This window comes from Dendropsophus ebraccatus, chromosome 1, assembly GCF_027789765.1.
Source record: "Dendropsophus ebraccatus isolate aDenEbr1 chromosome 1, aDenEbr1.pat, whole genome shotgun sequence".
Classification (NCBI taxonomy): Eukaryota; Metazoa; Chordata; class Amphibia; order Anura; family Hylidae; genus Dendropsophus; species Dendropsophus ebraccatus.
The window spans coordinates 52,587,514-52,608,533 of NC_091454.1; positions in this window are offsets into that span (position 1 = coordinate 52,587,514).

The window sequence follows — 21,020 nt, forward strand, 5'->3', positions numbered from 1 at the left end:
AAATAAACAAACATGTTTGGGGCTCATGTGGGTTTCTAGGTGAAAAAATGCATGTGCTATGGCCTTAAAAGGAGGAAAAAACGAAAACGCAAAAATTTAAATTTGCCGGGTCCTCTAAGGGTTAAAAAACGTCCGTTTTTGCCACGATTTTACTGACTACAATGGCAATGCATTGAAGTCAATGGGAAGATGGACAGCCAATGGACACAATGCATTGAATAATGGACGTTTTTACCGCGGCCGGCAAAATAATGTACATGATCATTATTTTTGGACGTGTTTTGCAAACAGCGGACAGCTTTTATTAATTGTTCACATGCAATTTTTTTTCCCACCATTCTTACAGTTAAATTCAATGGACTTTTCAACTAAGCCACACCCAAAGAGCAATTATTTACCCCAAAATAAAATAATAGACAAACACCAGCAGGCCAGACAGCTAAATAACGTCCATTATTTTAGACTCAAAATGACGAACACATGCAGAAATGTTATGCTCAGCCAATCAAGGTTGAGAAGTTAATGACACGCTGGAGGGGGGCCGGCATGAGGGATGGCTGGAGCGGTCCGGCTGGCCTCCTGAAGATGATGTCATTTACCCAAGATGGCGGCCGGGGTAGACAGTGAATAGGTAAGTATAATGCACCACACTTCCGAGTCTAGCGTGGGGGGAAACATGGGGAAGGGGGACATTCACTAACACACATAGAAATGTTAAAAAATAGTATAACTTTGTAATGTGTGTTATTTAGTGAATAAATGCTTAACACCACACCAACAATTTATCAATGGGAATAAACAAGTCTATGTTTATAGGATTTAAAACATGTATATATGTGACCAATATACAGTAGATTATATAAAGAGGAAAGAGTTCCTTTTTTCAGCCATAAGAATTAGTTTGCTATTTTATAGACACACACATAGACATCTTCACTTTTTTTGTATTTAAACATTGCTAAAATTTCTAAACCCTGTCTGTGATAAACATGTCTTTATGTATAATTTGTCAGATAATTATTTAGATACCTACTTCATGGTAAAGAACTTAAGGTTTTGATTTGCACTGAATGAATCCTTCCTAAAGAGTGTCAGGTTTCCCCTTTTTCTAATAGAAGACATGATTTATAGTTGAAAGGGAATTTTAAATTCTGTTGTACCATTAACTGCTTCAATCTTTGATTAGGCATGCACACTTCTGCTATAACGGAGGGAACTTTTTTTTGTCACACTTACAAACTGCAGCTCATCTAGCGGAGACACAGAAAAGATTTTTTTCTGAAGAATTAAAAAAAAGTTATTTTAAGTGTAGTACATACTTGTTTTATTTTTTTGGATGTGAGGTGTGAGGTGATTTATTTAAAATTAAATATATGTTTTTTGGACTTTCAAATTGATTGTTTTCCCCATTTTTTGCTGCTTCTAATGTTATATATAATGTTACACTTATTGGTGTCTTGTAGAAATTTACAAACGCAATCACTACATGTCCTTAGCCATATACATAAATGTATGTGGCTAAGATTCAATATGTATGTCAAGGCTTTTAGTCTTAGATAACACTAGAACAATTTTACTTTACATGCTTGACTACACCCCTTGCTGGTGGAATCGCAATAAGCCTCCAATTTAAACCCTGCCCGGTACCAATTATTACATCATTTTTATCTCTATGCATATTATATTAAAGAGCTGTGATTGGTTGCTCTGGGCCATTTACACCAGTCTATATTTTACCTTGCAAAAGGAAAAACACCCCTTTATTAGTAATCTTCAGTGCTTATAATATTCACTGACATAACTTAAGGGAAATTTATCAAACTGGTGTAAAGTAGAATTGGCTCAGGTTCCCCTAGCAACCAATCAGATTCCACTTTTCATTTTCCAAAACAATCTGTGAAGAATGAAAGATGGAATTTGATTTGTTGGTAAGGGCTTCTATAGAATTCTACTTTACACCAGTTTGATAAATCTCCCCCAATCTTCTAGCTACTGGACATCTGTCAATGTTGGAAATGGTTGAACTAAACATACACCTGTTCACGTAGAAGTAAAATTTATGGAATAATCATCCCTTTTATTAAAAGTTTGGTCAATAACCTTTAAAGAATATAAAGTCTAAGATGTATCCTATCAATGATTTATTAATCATTTGTTCAATGAGAAAACTATTTATATTAATATGATTTATTGTAAGTAAACTTAAGATCATTTGTATGAGCAGTTCTATAGAATTATAGAAAATTCACAAACTTTTTCTCATGATTATATATAACAGAGGTAAAGATCTTAAAGTTATTGAATGACTGTTAAAAACAGAGTTCATGGTAATTATGGTTTTGCTGTATGCACATGTAACCTTATGTCAATGAAAATGTTAATACCACATAAATCAGTACTGCTCACAAGCATAAGGGCTGTGGGGCAAACATGTCCTTATTAAGATCCTCATTTATCATCCAGGCAGCTAATCCTTTAGTAATTCTAGATGCCAAATTAATTTTCCATTTTAATTATCTTAAACTGTTTTCACCCAGAAAAGATCATAAGGACAAATCATGGACTATTAATTAGAGTTGTTTGTTGTGATTCATTTTATATTTCAATAAATAAATTGAAACAAGTTATTTTAAGTTGCTGATATAATATAAGCTCAAAGCATTTTTTTTTTAAAGATAAAAATGATGAGCCTATGCCTTTACAAAAAATCTAATATATCTAAAACACTTCAGTTTAATATGTGTTTTACCCATAATTAATGTTCATAGCCTGTGCCTAGTAATGACAGCAGTTAAGAGGGAACAAAAGGTTTGTTTACTTAGGAAACCAATTATTAGTTTAACTGCTCCCTGACCACAAGTCTAACAAATGCTCATACCATACATCATCGACTTAGTCCTAGAAGATTATTCATGTCTGATTAGACTTAAAGTGCAAAAGGTGCTTCAATTGTCTGGGACAAATAAAAAACGCAATTTTTTCTTTCAGCCATCCACTTAAGCACACAAAAGTATAACTTAAAGGTCACCTAGGAACTGAAAATAGATTGAGCTTTATTTTTAGGGAAAAAAAAAAAACATTCAGAATCGCGAAAGGTTTGTCCATGATTTCTTATTTCAGAGTTAGGCTATGTTCACACTATGTAACTGTGCGGCTGTATTTTTTATGCGGCTGTAAATGTGCGGATGAAACTACGGCCGTGGGAAAAAATAGACATGCGGCTGAAAACATACGGTCATTTACTTGGAAATCTGGTTCAACTAAAAATAACAAATAAAATCTTAAGAAAGTGATGCAAACACCTCTGGATGCATCTGGGAAAGCAGGGAAACAGTTTACATGAATCGCTATTACCGGGGTTTGCGATCCTCTGCAGTATGCCGATGCCGATGCCTCTCATGTTTAATATATTAAATTAATAAAACACATTTTCGTTGTAATAAAGTCCCTTTCATTGTTCAATAATTTAATTTAAACGGTTCCATCATTTTGCAATTAAATATACTGTTAAAATAAATATATATATAAATAAATGCATATTTATATATATATATATATATATATTTATGTTTTGACAGTATATTTAATTGCACAATGATGGATTTGTTTAAATTAAATTATTGAACAACGAAACTGATTTTATTTCAACGAAAATGTGTTTTATTAATTAAATATTAATTAGTACAGGAAGCTCCAGTAAGCCGTTAATTCATATTGCCGGCAATAGAGCATTCTGTACTAATCATCACTTTACTGTAATTAAAACATCAAATGTTTCTTCTAATTATGTTATCACAATAGCATTATTAGAAGAAACATTTAGTATTATATGTGCTCTCAGCTGATTGGCTGATCGGCTCAGCGCACATATAATTAGCGGGTCCGCAGCACAGTGACTTCATTGTGCTGCGGACCAGCGAAGAGGACACATCGGGGTGAGTATAGAGCTCTCCCCACCCCCTCCCCAGCACTGCACCCCTCCCAGCAAGGAAGGGGGGGTCACTTAACCCCTTCCTTGCTGGGATGGGTGCAGTCTGACATCAGTCTGGCCCCCAAGGGGTTAAGGGGGATGCAATACATCCTCCCTTAACCCCTTGGGGGCCAGACTGTAAGCAGTGATCTGTAAAGATGCTGCATACTGTAAGGAGCACAACACCGCTCACAATGATGGGTGTTTTGCTCCTGTTTGTGTGTTTTTTGTGTGTTTCTCCTTTTTTGTTTTTCAGATATCGGTATCCTGGGGATTACGTCGGATTCGGTGGACTACGTCGATGACCAGCGGTTGTTTGTTGTTTTTTTTTTTATAAAATGGTCAATGAGGGGTGTGGGGGTGTTTTTATTTGAATAAAAAAATTTTTTAACTTGTGTCTTGTCTTTATTTCTTTACTTTATAGACTTAGTAGTGGAAACCGTCTAATAGACGGAATCCATTACTAAGTTGGGGCCTAGTGTTAGCCGGTATAAAATGCCTAACACTAACCCCCTATTATTACCCCAGTACCCAATGCCACCAGGGGTACTGGGAAGAGCCGGGCTGCCAGTGGTCCCGGAGCGTCAAAATTGGCGCTCCTGGACCGGGCGGCAGCAGGCTGGTAAGATTTAGGCTGGGGAGGGCCTAAACCAATGGCTCTTCCCACCCTGGTGTTACCAGGCTGCTGTCGTTTGGTTTTTAACCCGGCTGGTTATAAAATTAGGGGGGACCCTTTTTTTAAAATAAATAAATAATTAAAAAAAACGCATAGGGTAACTTTTTTATTCAAATAAAAACACCCCCACACCCCTCATTGACCATTTTATTAAAAAAAATAAAAACAAACAACCGCTGGTCATCGACGTAGTCCACGGAATCCGACGTAATCCCCAGGATACCGATATCTGAAAAACAAAAAGGGAGAAACACACAAAAAACACACAAACAGGAGCACAACACCCATCATTGTGAGCGGTGTTGTGCTCCTTACAGTATGCAGCATCTTTACAGATCGCTGCTTAAAGTCTGGCCCCCTAGGGGTTAAGGGACGATGTATTGTAGAGTGTTGATGCAGGTATTGTGCACCATTTGGAGGTCATCTAAAGTTCCTACCTGATAATTTATTACCTTGTGTAGAAGAAATTTTGGTTCTATTGTATAGTTTTTTTTAACAATGAATTGTAGTAGGGACTTTTTTCTTCAAAAATTTGGCTATCAAAGCCTCAGCAGAGAACTAGTACTGTACATGAAAGACAATTTTCTTTTGTATTAAAGGGAGATTGTCAGCAGGTTAGAATAATGTTACCTCCTGATAAATTCTTATTGCACATGGGTGCTGAAGATGAAGGTAAGTCTCTTACCTTCATCCTTGATGATGTTTCCGTATAGTTTGTAGTTTAACGCTGCATCTAGTAAGGCTGTTTGGAGCACTGGAACGCGGCTACCTACCAAAGAGTGCAGATCCGCCCCACCCCCAAGTACTCCAAACAGCTTAGTACCCCAAAATGCCTAGTGGAGCCATAAGAGAAACAGATTGCTGAACTCAGGGAGACCAGCCAAACGACAACACTGCCTGCTGCTAGTGAAAGCGCTCAATGCAGTGAAGTCCTAGGTTCATTGCCCCCTGGGAAACATGAATATGCAAAAGAAGAGCCCGTGGAGCCTCATTGAAGAGTCTCAAAACACAGGACTAGTCAAATATCTGTTTGTCTTAAATCACTTAGCAGCACAAGCCTCTCATGTGTCTGCTTTTAACCCTTAAGGGACACAGCCAGTTTTCATTTTTGCACTTTCTTTTCTTCCTCCTTGTGTATATAAAGCTATATCGCGTTCATATTTCCACCTAGAGACCCAGATGAGCCCTTATTTTTTATGATACTAATTGTACTTTGCCATGGCAGATGAAAATTTTGCTTAAAATATGCTGTGAACGCAAAAAAATTATCTGTGGTGAAATAAAAAAGCTGTTTTTTTTAATTTGTTTATTTTTTTTTTTTTTTTGGGGGGGGGGTTGTTTTTACACTGTTCACCCTAGGGTAAAACTGACTTGTTATACATGTTCATCAAGTTAATATGATTACAACGATATGTAACTTGTATAACTTTTATTTTATGTGATGGCTTTTAAAAAATTAAAACCTTTAAAAATATATATGTATATGTTCCTTAAAATTGCTCTATTACCATGCTTTTAACACTTTTATCCTTTGGTCTATGGGGCTGTGTGAGGTGTAAGGTAAGAGGTTCTTTGCACCATGATCTGTACTTTCTATTGGTACCTTGTTTGTGTATCTGCAACTTTTTGATTGCTTTTTATTACAATTTTTATAGATTTTATGCGTCCAAAAATGCACAATTTTGCACTTTGGAATGTTTTACGCTTATACTGTTTACCATGCGAGATTGGGAATGTGATAATTTAATAGTTTGGACGATTACGTATGCGGTGATACCAAACATGTTTATTTATTCATTTTCATTCATTTTTATTTATAAAATGGGGAAAAGGCGGTGATTCTGACTTTTATTAGGGGAGGGGAGGTTTTATTATAATTTTTTTTTTTTACACACATACTAGAAGTTCCCCTGATCCTCCCCCCCATTAGACCACCAGGGAAGGCGGACAGTAAGTATTTAGATGCAACTGTCAACTTTAACTGCTGCATCTAAATGCCTCATTAGCAGGCACAGCGCGAATCCCCTCTGAACTCCCCTATCGGCACGTCTTGGTGCAGCTAGGGGTTAATGAGTATATAGTGCCTTGTTTAGTGTACCCTTAGTTCAATTAAATACTCCATTTAATCTTGGGTTGTGCCTTTATTTCAATCCACAAATCCACATGTCCATGTTCTCAGTCGTATGCTGCAAACCACAGGGCTGGCTTCTGGCCTGACATAACCCCTGTAACGGACCAGGCTTATATCTGAACAAGGAGCTAGTGGCAGTACTACCAATCTGGCCACTGTTGTTAGTTATAGGGGTTACCCAGCCACCCTGTGCCTGTGTGGATTAGAAAAAAAAATTGTCAAGATATGTTTTAATTAATTTATAAAACCCATAGATGATATGTCTCTAAAGCAATTTGCTCAGATAAAAAGTACATTTTTTTAAACAGACTCAAGAAAACAGAAAATATTCATTATTATTTTATCATGAAGTGATGTGACTGTTAACACTGTCTATATTAATTTAGATTATTTTTTAAACAATATTTTAAAATATTTATTTTTATATAGAGATGTTATTTATTCAAATATTGTATCTATTAATATAATCATAACATTTCTATGAAAAAATGTTGTTTTCAATGGCACCATGTAGATGTCCATTCTAATTTTGGTGAGTGAAGGACTGTCATCAGCTATTATCATGCAGACATTATATTACCCTTTTTTGATTGAGAGCCAATTGCAAGTTATAGGTGACGTTTGATAGGGTGACGAATTGAGACCTGCAAAGGGAAAAGCAATTTTATCATCTACTTCACATAATGCTATGTCAAAATATAGCTTCATTCTTTAGCATTTTAATGCAAAGTCCATAAATGAGAAACGATTTCTTAGTGAAGTTTCCAATGCTCATCGCAGACAGATCAGAGAACATAAATATCTAAACCAACTAAAAATAAAGGCTTTATATATTAGAACTTCCCAACCTACTATTATCCTCTTCTCATTTTAAACTTATTCAAATATTAAAATCCATTGGATTCATTTTTTTTCCTATTTAAATGTATCCTTTTACACTTGTAGCATACTTTTAGTGTTTTCTTGAAATTGCATTTCACATAATGTGACACTTAAATTGCTCTCAATTGCTGAAATGATCTGTCTGCAGGAATGGAATAATTTCAGTCTGAAGAGTTTTTATTATGTTTGCCAATATATTGAAATAAAGTCATTTCATTTTGCTTAGCTTGACATTTATAGGAAAGTCATTTTGCTGTCACTGAAATCCAGAAAGATAAGATCAAGCCAAATTGTTGGGTCTGTTTGTGCTTGCCACCCTGAGAGTAGCATGCAAGACAAAGCCTGTAGAAAGGAAGGTCTAAATACTTTCATATGTCATTCGGTGGCTTGCTGTGATGTTTATTCCACCAATACTTTTAAGCAAACCTAAATGTCATTAATAGATTTTTTATTCTTTTATTCACTTCCATCAAGTACCTTTTAAAAGCACATCTCAAATTTTGAACATTGTTCTTTTTTCAGGTCCAATATTTTGTGCCAACTAATTTATGTAATATGTATTTACAAGGTTTGCCGTTCCATTTTTCAGATTCTGAACTCTAAATCCTCGACTTCCCTATGCACATTCCCTACCTACACTGTAAATAAAGAGAAATAGTAGTAAAATACGGCTGTAATTTAGAAGTAAAAATACAGCCTTAGGATATGTTTACAAAATATTTTTTTCAGCTCCGTTTAAAATGCCCCTTTTTGAGTCAAAAATAACTGACGTCATTTAGCTGTCTGACCTTTCCTTAGTGCAATGACGACTGTTTGTACATTATTCTAGTTTGAGTTACTAATTGGCCTTTGGGTGTGGCTTAATTGAAAAGACCATTGAATTTAATAGCAACAGTAATTTCTGTCATCACTAAACTTCACTCTAAGGGTATATTCACACAGGCGGGCTCGCAGCGAGATTCTCGCTGCGAGCCCGGCAGGTCCTGGCAGTTCCCATAAACTACATACTTGCTGCGGTCTAAACGACCGCAGGGAGTATGTAATTATATCGCGCTTAACCCCTTCTACTCCCGCCGGCTCCCCCGCTGTAAGCAGCATACATTACCTGTCCTTGCTGCACGGGTCCGGCGTCCTGCTCTCCCGCCCGGCCAATCAGTGGCTGCGGCTGGGCAACACACTAATTGGCCGGATGGGAGAGCAGGACGCCGGACCCGTGCAGCGAGGACAGGTAATGTATGCTGCTTACAGCCGGCGGGAGTAGAAGGGGTTAAGCGCGGTATAATTACATACTCGCTGCGGTCGTTTAGACCGCAGCAAGTATGTAGTTTATGGGAACTGCCAGGACCTGCCGGGGTCGCAGCGAGAATCTCGCTGCGAGCCCGCCCGTGTGAATATACCCTAAGTAATATGTGTTGAAAACAGACGAGTGTTCTTGGATCATGCAGATAGATAAAGTGGTGTTCCATTAAAGAAACAGCATAGAACGTAAGTAACTGTGACGTGCATATGAAGGCTAGGATTAGGTCATAGGCACATGATAATAATGTCAAGTTACCATGGCAATAAAAGTAAACTAAATGATTAACCCTTTAGTTGTCAGTAAGTTATATACTATGTCACAAAAGAAAGGGGAGAACGAAAATGTATACTTTTGTAGGTTCACACACAACGGATGCACTGCGGATCCTTAACTGTCATTTTCAATGAGTTTCCATTGAGCTTGTCATCCCGCTGCAAGTATGTAAAAGTCAGCCCCTTTAACTCCTGCGGCGTCTCTAATCAGTGCACTTCCATTCCGGGAGCCGCGAAGCAAGCCGGAGCGCGGATCTGGTAATATATGTTTTTGCAGTGTGAAATCCACTGCGGATCCATTAAGTCTATCTTATACTCACGTCTTGAGCGACCACCAGGAGGATCGGCGGCGGCCCGGGGGGTTCGCGCATGCACAGGAAGCAGCCTGTCTCCGACTGGCCTGCTTCCCTGCGCAGCCGTCCTGTACAGAGCCCACTATGCAGTTATGAATATGCATATTGGGCGGGACGGCAGGGGGCGGGCCGCGGCAATGCTCTCTGGCCGAGAGCAACACCCTAAATGCTCTTATGCTACTATTTTGCATAACAAAATTTTGCGTTTTTAGAAACAATGCGGGGGCGTACAGTGCTGTAACTTCTCTGTGAAGAACCTGCTGATAGTGCCGCTTTTAATTTAATGTTATTGGTTCCAAAAAGTCAATAATGTAAACAAAACAAATTATCAAATGCCCAAGTTTTTTTATTATTTTCTTTACTGAAAAAAAATCCTTTTTTTCAATTTTGCCCCACAAATAATTTATCTCTGACATTAGAGTTTAGTATACGTTAAAATTATAGGTGCCAGTGAAAAGTAAAGGTTTTCTTGAAAATAACTCAACAAATCTGCTGGTGAAAAATTAAACATAATGGAGCTCATTTACTAATGTTTTCCCATCAAAAAAATGCCAGGTTTGTTTTTATTTTCCCTGATGGTTTAGTATTCCACCTTATTTAATGCTGACACAAAATTTCCCAAAACCCGACCAGCCCGTTATAATTTGTCGAAAAAGCCCAAAAGAGGGCGTGTCGTGGGAGTGACCTTTAGAACTTGGCAAAATCAACAGATTTTTTAAGCAGATGAATGGAGATGAGCGAACTGAACCTGTTGTACCGGGGTTCACTTCGAACTTCACTAAAAGTTTGGTTCTAAAGTGAACCAAACTTTTGGCCGACTTTGATAAAGCCTTCAACAAAATGGCGGTGTAAAACATTATCCAGGTGTTTATTTTTTGTGAGTGTAATTTCTGCTTAAAGTCCCCCCTATTGATGGTCACTCCTCTTCTATTCAGTCTAGCAGGGAACAGGAAGTTGTCATTCAGTTGCTGTACTCAGGCAGAGGAGTATCTGTGTAGAGTAGTGTGGTACAGAGTGAGCGAGGGAGAGATTATAGCTTTTAGGAAGGGCAATTTAGAGTTAGAAAGTGAGGCAGGACTGCTTAAGAGTAGGAGCTGTCAATCAGTGTGTCAGTTAATCCGCTTTTGCAGGGTATATCAGTTCCCTTTGTTTACTGTGTGCAAGTATAAACAGTGACATAATTGTGCTAATTGCGTCACTGTTCCCAATAACATTTTTGCTGGCTATCTTGGGTGAATTTAACCCACTAAAGCCCCTGGCATATTACATCCTTTGGCTATGTTCACACTGCATTTTTTCAGCTCCATTTAAAATGTCGTCAGTTATTTTGAGTCTAAAATAATGGACGTCATTTAGCAGCCTGGCCTCCCCTTAGTGCAATGACTGGTGTTTGTACATTATTTTAGTTTGGGATTACTAATTGGACTTTGGGTTTGGCTTAATTGAAAAGTCCATTGAATTTAATGGTAAAAACGGAGAAAGAACGGTGACAAAAGAAAAATTGTGTGTGAACAACTAATAAACGTCTGCAGTTTGCAAAAGACATCCAAAAAGAATGATCATGTTCATGATTTTGATGTCTGCGGCAAAAACGTCCGTTATTCAATACACTGTGTCAGGATGGTATCTTTGCGCAGCGTTATGCGCCCCTCGGCTAGTGCTGTGCGTCCGAGAAGGCGCTGAATTTCTTGTATTCTGTGTTTTGTTTTGCATTGTCTGAACACTGGTTTATCTGCTCACTTGGTTTGGTGGACACACCCGACTGCACCTGCTGAATTCTGTCTGGCCATGTCATGGTTAATCTTTGTTTTGGTTCTGCTGTGATTGACAGGTTTTCCTGCTAGTGGACTTGTTTTGTTGTCAGGTGTCTGTGCTTGGAGATCAGAGGGATGGTCCAATTACGTTCTGGATCAGAACCCTGACCTCCTATATAACTAACCCCAGTCTGTGCACTCATGGCTGGTTATTGACTTAGTATCTGCCTGCTTGTGTGTTCTGTTATTTGCATCTCCTGATCTTTGACCTCCCTTGCTTGCCGCCTGCCCCTGACATTATTCCCTGTACTTTGACTACGCCTATTGGATTCTGATTTTGTACTTTTGCTGCCCAATTGTTGTGAACCGGACTGTTTACTATTCCTTATTGTGTTTGTTTGTTTGTTTGTTTTGTTCTGTGTGCACCTATACTAGTGCAGGGACCGCCTTCGTGGTTGTCCACGGCTGCCTAGGGCTGTATGAGGCAAGTAGGTAGGGACAGTTGGTAGATTCAGTGTCAGGGCTCACTGTCTTGTCTTGTCCCTGCCGTCCGGTTCCTGACACACTGTATGCTTTGGACGTCTGTCTTCTCGTTGATTTCAATTCATTGCAGTTGCAATCAGTTAATTTGCGGCAAAAACTGACATTATTTTAAATATCAATTTTAAACGTTGTGTGAACATAGCCTTTCCCTGTTTTGGATCATTTTGGCACCATTATAAGTGTCTTATTACCAAATAAAGTCATTTCTGGCTATCTTGGCTGCTGCCACTTCCAACTGTCTATCCTTCGCCCCTTCGCATCAAATAGAGTGCTACTGCTGCTGCTACCAACTCCAGGTCTGGGTGCAAGGTCTCTCAGGATCAAGAAGGATACTCTTGCTGTCATTGCCACCTCAAGATCTCTATGCTAGGCCCCTTTGGGTTTTGGGTCTTTTCAAAAGTTCACTCATTTTTACAGACAACCTTTTTGTTACATTGTTTTCTATAAAAAACAAAACAAAAGAAAAACAGCCATGTCTAGAATGATGGGATGGTTGGGTTTTAGTCTTATCCCATGAAAAAGCAGATATTTAAATTTAGGTGGTCAGAAAGAGAATATTGTACAAATGTCCTCTCCTATGTAATGTCTCTTCTCTGCTGTTTTCTGTTGAGTATAGATGTTTAACATTAGGAGTACCAAGGTCATTTTTACTTTACTGATAAACGGGGGTTGCAGAGTTAAAACTATACTTAATTAAATTACTAAATTATATAAACTAAAAAAAAAAGGTTTTGAAAGGCTTATATGAATTATTATTGCGAATGATTATATTTAAAACTTACCTTTCCTGACCTCTTTGTTTTAGTAAATACTTTCATTTCCCATTAACCCCTTAAGGACAGAGCCAATTTCGATTTTTGCGTTTTCGTTTTTTCCTCCTTGTGCTTAAAAGGCCATAGCACTTGCATTTTTCCACCTAGAAACCCGCATGAGCCCTTATTTTTTGCGTCACTAATTGTACTTTGCAATGACAGGCTGAATTTTTGCATAAAGTACACTGCAAAAGTAGAAAAAAATTCAAAGTGTGGTGAAATTGAAAAAAAAAACGCATTTTGTTTATTTGGGGGAAATGTGTTTTTACGCCATTCGCCCTGGGGTAAAACTGACTTGTTATGCATGTTCCTCAAGTCGTTACGATTAAAACGATATGCAACATGTATAACTTATGTTGTATCTGATGGCCTGTAAAAAATTCAAACCATTGACAACAAATATACGTCACTTAAAATCGCTCCATTCTCAGGCTTATAGCGCTTTTATCCTTTGTTCTATGGGGCTGTGTGAGGTGTCATTTTTTGCGCCATGATGTGTTCTTTCTATCGGTATCTTGATTGCGCATATACAAGATCACTTTTTATTACAATTTTTCTGGATTTGATGCAACCAAAAATGCTCAATTTTGCACTTTGGGATTCTTTTGCGGTGACACCGTTTACCGTGCGATCGGACCGTGCCCGCTAATACCTGGGGTCCTGGGCCACAAGCGGTTAAGAGCGGAGTCGCCGCGCGGCCCCGCTCTGAACGTCCCTAACGGCATCAGGGTGTAAATATACGCCCTATGTCGTTAAGGGGTTAAATAATTGTGCCATTTCTTGATCATTCCTCCTTGAAAGCTATGGGGGAATTTCCTTACAACATTGTCCAGTCAGTGCTGACAGCATTATTCTTTGTGGGGACACAACTAAATAACTTTTTAGGATATCTGATGGCTGTAACTAGTGTTCTTAGAGAAACACTGTATCTGTTGCTATAATAGGGAGTCTTTGGCTATTGCTGTCCTTAGGTTACCTTAGTACTCAAGAAAAAGTTTCCAGAAGAAGGGCATGAAATCTTGGTGCATTTTGTCAGTCTCGTAGTAGACTATATAGTTAAGTCTAGCTGCATTTGACTTTCCTGCATAGCACTTATATGCATACTGTATATTACTCTCTCCGTGGAGGTACAAAATATTTCCTGATGCATTTCAATGGTAAGCTAATCAAGGAAACTGACACTTAATTACCATATCAGGCATTTAATTAGGCAGTTTGACATCTTTTTAAGACACGTAATGAATGTATGAATATCATTCTCTATATCGTTAGTCATATAGTGCAAACATTGTTCAAAGTAATTTACACAAATTGTACTGGGAAATAACATCAAAGCATGACAAGTGGATTGAAAGGGAATATAAACAATACAAAATAGAGGTTCATTGCCCTCAGGAGCATAATTAGAGAATTGGTGCCCATTCTAATCAATCAATCTTATTGTCATGTTTTGGAATACTTTTATAAATATTGGTGATGAACACTTAGCTGCTTCAATATCAACATGACTGTCATCCTCCTGTAATAACGTAATAATGAATATGTTTGTGTGCAAATTTTTAGGAATATTTCTATCTATACCGAACATGTATGTATATATATACACTACCGTTCAAAAGTTTGGGGTCACCCAAACAATTAAGTGTTTTCAATGAAAAGTCACAATTATTCACCACCATACATTGTGAAATGAATAGAAAATAGAGTCAAGACATTGACAAGGTTAGAAATAATGATTTGTATTGGAAATAACATTGCTTTTACATCAAACTTTGCTTTCGTCAAAGAATCCACCTTTTGCAGTAATTACAGCATTGCACACCTTTGGCATTATGTTGTTTAAATATTTTTATTTATCACAATAACCACTTAAACAGAATTCATATTCATCAAAAATTTAAACAATACCAAGATGCCCCCTCCCCCCCCTCCCCCCGCCCGGCCCACCCCGCCACCCATCCTAATAGGAGAGAGAAATGAGAGAAAAAAAAAAAAAAAAAAAAAACCAGGGTCGCTGGAACCACCACCATTATTCTTGGGTTTCTTCAACCGCCCTACTAATCCAAGCACCCCATATTGCATTGAAGATCTCATTTCCCTTCTTTTTATACTGGCCCTGAATCATTTCGATCTCTTTAACCCTACCCACCGCTTCCCGCCAACAATCCACAGCTGGAGGAGTAGCCGCAATCCAGTTACGCAGAATCTGCAATCTAGCCAAAAACAAGAGTTTAGAGATCAATCGCACATCTCTGCCCAACTGGACAGTACAACCCAGGATAGTGTACAAGGCACTACAGGGGAATAGCACACCAGTCACAGATTTAACAACGTTCGTTACACTTCCCCAATAGTGCCTCAACTTCCTGCAACTCCACATCATGTGGGTATAATTCGCATCTTGTTGGCCACATCTAGGGCACACCCCACCCACATTTCTGCCCATCTTACTTAAGATAACCGGGGAATAGTGCAGCCTGTTAATAATCCTAAGTTGTATTAGCTGATGGTTCTTATTAATAGAGGCCCTGCTACTACTTGCTAGGACATTGCCCCACTCCTCGTCAGAGATCGGGCCGATCTCTCTTTCCCACGATTGCTTCTTAATCAGCAGCGGCCTGCGAGCCCGTACCTCCCTTAATTCATTATATATATTCCTCATCTCACCCCTTCTAAAACCCAACGTATTCTTAAGAGTGCAAAGAAGCTCTACCTCCACTACTGTAAGTCTATCCCTATCTATGGTAGAAGCAGCGTGCGCTAACTGGTGATAGTAAAAACTAAACTTGTCCGGGAGCGAAAACTGTTCCTGCAGCTCCAGGAAGGGCCTAATTGCCCCCTCGCTAAAGACTTGTGAAATCTTAAATATACCCTTATCCTTCCATATCTTTGAATAACCAATATCGTGAAAAGCAAGAAAGTTATGATTCTCCCATAACGGGGAGAAATTCGTACAGGCGTCTATGCCTACCAACTTACGTGTCTGTGCCCATATTCTATCCCATACCTTTAACTTAGAAAGAATATAAGTGTTACTAAATTGCGATCTGTGCCCCTCCATATATGTGAGAAGGGACTCTGGGCTCGCAGGCCGTCGCTCCAAAAGAAACGTACCCAGCGGGGAGTGCATGTTCCTACAGATCTGGAGTAGATTAATCGCATAGAAATATAACAAAAAATCCGGTAGGTCAAACCCTCCCCTTCGTGTGGGTAATGTAAAAGTGGAGTACCGTGTACGAGGCTTCTTCTTTCCCCAAATAATTTTATTCAAGACCCTTTCCAGGGACCTAAAGAACCCAGTGGTAATCCAGGTCGGGGATGCCCTAATAAAATACAGAACTTGAGGTTGTATGACCATTTTTATGAGGGCCGCCCTGTCAGCCATCGTGAGAGGTAATTTTGCCCAAACCTCCGCCTTCCTTTTAAACCTAGCCAATAGAGGGTTAAGGTTATAAGAGGAGTAGTTAGAGGTGTCCTTCGTTATGGTAATACCCAAATAGTCTATTTTGTCTTCGACAACCTGAAGGCCAAAGTTCTCGCCGCTATCCCTCGAGGGACCATGCAAGTTCATCAACAGGGACTTGGACCAGTTTATCTCAAACCCCGAGTCCCTTCCGAAGTCCCCGCACGTTTCCAGGACATGTGGCAAGGTGTTGTCTGGGTCCCTAACAAAAAATAATAAATCGTCGGCATAAAGGAGCAGCTTATCTTGCCTTCCCCTTAGTCCAAATCCCTGTATGTTGTTATTCATTCTGACCATGTTAGCCAGCGGCTCGATGTATAGTGCAAATAGGAGCGGAGACAGTGGGCAACCCTGACGGGTGCCCCGAGATAGCGGAAACTTAGTTGATAGCTCTCTATTCACAGACAATCGAGCCGTAGGCTGGGCATAAAGCATTTTAATCCATTTGATCATATTGCTCCCAAAATTGTAGCCACCCAAAACCTCCCAAAGGAACCCCCACTCTACCCTGAGTGGTCGGCTTCTGATTTTGTTACATAAGCTCTAAGCCCTGTTATTATCGATGACTCTGGATTGATACTAGCTCCCTGTTTAATTGCAGCCTCTGGCTCCTGGGAAACTGTACAACTGAACTGTGAGTCGCTGCGGTCGTTACAGGTTTGGCTCAGTTATTTGTAAATATGCATTAAATTCCACAACATGGGGTGAGACCGCTTCCAATCTTTTTTTGATTTCAGGCTACTCTGGAGGCTACATATGGTTTTTTGTCCTACCAACAGTGTAAGCTTCAACAAGCTAGCCTCACTCACTCATGCCACCTAAGGCATCTACAAGGAAATCAGGGAGTGCACAAGATCTCTCTCAAGCCTCCAAAATAGAGAAATTCTTGAAGTCCCCACTGGCCACTAATAAAACCAAAATGAATAAAAGTCCAGCACAGTGCAAAATGAAAGAGCGCACAAAAACCTCAAAACAGACTGTGCAGGTCACTGACCCAGGTTCTGCTGATGAGGAGGAGGAGGAGGAGGGGGAAGACGCTGTAAACCTGACTCTCAGCCAGATTCTACAGGAGGTCCAGAAATGCAATGCTGGACTCTCGGAAGTTAAGGCCCAGATGGGGGGTCTCGCCGCCGATGTTTCCTTTATCCGTGAGGATGTCAATAAGATACGCACTAGGATAAGTGAGGTGGAGAGAACTGTCCCGGAGTTGGAGAAACAAATGAAGGCGACCTCACTGGAGCTAAAATCATATAAGGAGAGTAATGCATTACTGGATCGCAGATTAACGGACCTGGAGGATCGCTCCCGTCGAGCTAACGTTAGAGTGGTGGGCCTGCCCGAAGGTGTAGAGGGAGATCAACCTCTTCGGTTTTGTACAGATTGGATCTTAGAAATTGTGGGGGCAGACAACCTATCCTCTAACTTTGCAGTTGAGAGGGCACACCGGGTTCCTTTTAAGAAGCCTCAGCCTGGAGCGCCACCTAGGACTTTTCTTTTTAAGACCTTGCTGTCCGGAGACAGGGATAAAATTCTTCAGGTGGCCAGGGTTAAAAAAGATATTGTTTATAATGGAGCCAGAGTTGCTCTCTTTCCTGATTACTCCCGGGCCACACAGAAGAAAAGGGAGTCTTTTAGGGAGGTTAAGAAGAAGCTGCATTTATTGAATATTCCGTTTTCCCTCTTGTTCCCCTCCAAGTTGCGAGTGTTATATAAGGACAAGGCGCACTTCTTTCAGTCGGCCTTGGAGGTTAATGATTGGCTGGAACAACAGGGCCTTCCATGAAAGTGCCTATGTTAGTTGGGTAGCATGGGATTAAGGAATGTTTTTGTAATGAAAGAAGGGGATTTTATATTTGCTTAGTTATATGCTAGCGATTAGGGTCCGTGGGCGCTGTGGGGAGGGGGGGAGGTAAAGGGGAGTTGTGGGAGTTGAGAGGCCTGTACGATTGGTATAGGTCAAGGACTAGGGAAGGGAAGGGCGGGGGCTGTGGGAGGGCTAGGGGTAGGGGGGGAGAGGAATGGGTTTTTTTTTTTTTTTTTCTCGTAGATTGGGATGAATTGCCTTAAGTTTTTTTTCTGGAACGTGAGGGGGACTGCAGATAGAATTAAAAGGAGGGCCATGTTTGACTTGATTGGAAGGCATCTCCCAGCAGTAGTTTGCCTGACCGAGACCCATCTGGTGGAGGATACTGTGGGTAGATTAAAGAGACGGTGGGCACAGTGCGATCTCCACACAGTATTCTCAAACTATGCAGCCGGGGTATCGGTGTTGATTCATAGAAATATAGATTTTACACACATAAGGGATGAAATTGACCCCAGGGGGAGATATGTCTTCCTACACGGGCGATTTAACGGCTTAGAGTTGGTTATTGCTTCGGTCTACATTCCCCCTCCGTTCTCACAGGCCGTTCTTCTTAAGCTGTTGGCTTTTACTAGGGGTTGTACAGATATACCGATCTATGTTGTTGGGGATTTTAACGCAGTAATGGACGCTGGCCTGGATAGGAGTGGGGGTACGGCCCCCTCCTCCTCCATTCCGTCCTCCCTGGCGAATTTTGCTCGGGAGGTCGGATGGGAGGACGTGTGGAGGTCTATCCACCCAAGTAAGCGGTGCTTTTCATGCTTCAGTACCTCCTACTCCACCGCTTCTCGGATAGATATTGCCCTGACAAATAGACTAGGGCTAGCCAAAGTACAGAATATGGTATATGAACCTAAAGCTCTGTCAGACCATGCCCCTGTAACACTTACTATTAATTGTGGGGATAAGGTTGGACCTGGAAGTTATAGAAATAAGTTTAACCTTAATGCGCATTGGCTTAACCTCACTGATAAGGAGGGCCGCTTGGGCGTTGAGATTAAAGAATTTTGGGACCTCAACCGCGGTTCAGCCCCGATTCAGATAGTATGGGACGCCCTGAAGGCCTTCGTGAGAGGATTGCTGATCAGGGAAATTGCACGTACCAAGAAAAAGTTTGTTCAGGAGGAATCGGAGCTGAAGCGCCAGGTGGAGCTCGCTCAAGAACGGTACAGCGCCAAGTCTAATGCTCAACTCCTGCATGCCCTTAAGACAGCCCAAGAAGGATACTCTCAATATTTGTTATTAAAAGCCCATAATAAGTCCTTATTTCAAAACGCTAAATTTTATAAAGAGGGGGGTAAGCCCGGTAAATTATTGTCATGTATTATTAGGGCACAAGACGAGAAAAAAGACATATTAGCTATAAGAGATAAAAACGGGCATATTGTTAATACCAAGAAAGAAATTCAGGAGAATTTGGTCTTCTTCTATGAAGAGCTCTATAGGGCAAAAAATGGGACGTCGCAGGATAGAGCCAGAGACCTGTTGGAATTAGTCGGTATGACAAAATTACCGAAGGATGAAAGTGAAGCCATGGAACACCCCTTCACTAGGGAGGAATTCTCTAGTGTATTTCGCTCACTGCCCAATGGCTCTGCGGCTGGCCCAGATGGCCTTCCGTTTGAGCTATATAAAAAATACCAAACAGTGTTTTTGCCGATGATAGAGGAGGTTATTAATGAATCCTGCGTAACAGGCAACCTTCCCCCCTCTATGAGTGAGGCTACTATCATTTTAATACCAAAAAAGAATAAGGATAAGTTAGACATGGGTGCATATCGTCCAATCTCCTTATTAAATGCGGACTCGAAAGTCTTCTCTAAGCTGTTGGCAGCAAGGGTTAAGAGGGTGGTCCCTGACTTGGTGGGCGACGACCAAACAGGTTTTGTCCCTGGCAGGTCGATTTTCACCAATTTAGAAAGGGCCCTGTTGAATCTGGAGATGGAGGATGGGGCCCCCCGCTCTATCCTGTCGATTGATGCTGTGAAAGCACACCTTTGGCATTATAGCTATTAATCTGTTGAGGTAAGCTGGAGAAATTGCACCCCACACTTCTAGAAGCAGCTCCCACAAGTTGGATTGGTTGGATGGGCACTTCTGGCGTACCATACGGTCAAGCTGCTCCCACAACAGCTCAATGGGGTTCAGATCTGGTGACTGCGCTGGCCACATTACCGATAGAATACCAGCTGCCTGCTTCTGCTGTAAATAGTTCTTGCACAATTTGGAGGTGTGTTTAGGGTCATTGTCCTGTTGTAGGATGAAATTGGCTCCAATCAAGCGCTGTCCACTGGGTATGGCATGGCGTTGCAAAATTGAGTGATAGCCTTCCTTATTCAGAATCCCTTTTACCCTGTACAAATCTCCCACCTTACCAGCACCAAAGCAACCCCAGACCATCACATTACCTACACCATGCTTAACAGATGGTGTCAGGCATTCTTCCAGCATCTTTTCATTTCTTCTGCGTCTCACAAACGTTCTTCTTTGTGATCCAAACACCTCAAACTTGGATTCATCCGTCCACAACACTTTTTTCCAGTCTTCCTCTGTCCAATGTCTGTGTTCTTTTGCCCATCTTAATCTTTTTCTTTTATTGACCAGTCTCAGATATGGCTTTTTCTTTGCTACTCTGCCCACTGAAGCCCAAAATCCCGCAGCTGCCTCTTCACTGTAGATGTTGACACTGGTGTTTTGCGGGTACTATTTAATGAAGATGCCAGTTGGGGACCTGTGAGGGGTCTGTTTCTCAAACTAGAGACTCTAATATGCTTATCTTCTTGCTTAGTTGTGCAACGCGGCCTCCCACTTCTTTTTCTACTCTGGTTAGAGCCTGTTTGTGCTGTCCTCTGAAGGGAGTAGTACACACCGTTGTAGGAAATCTGCGGCCGCGCAGCTTCCCAGGATGCACGGATCACTTTGATGTTCCGCCCGCACAGTGAGTGGGCGGAACATTAAAGTGAGCAGAATATAGGAGCAGGAAGTGTCAGCGTCCTGCTC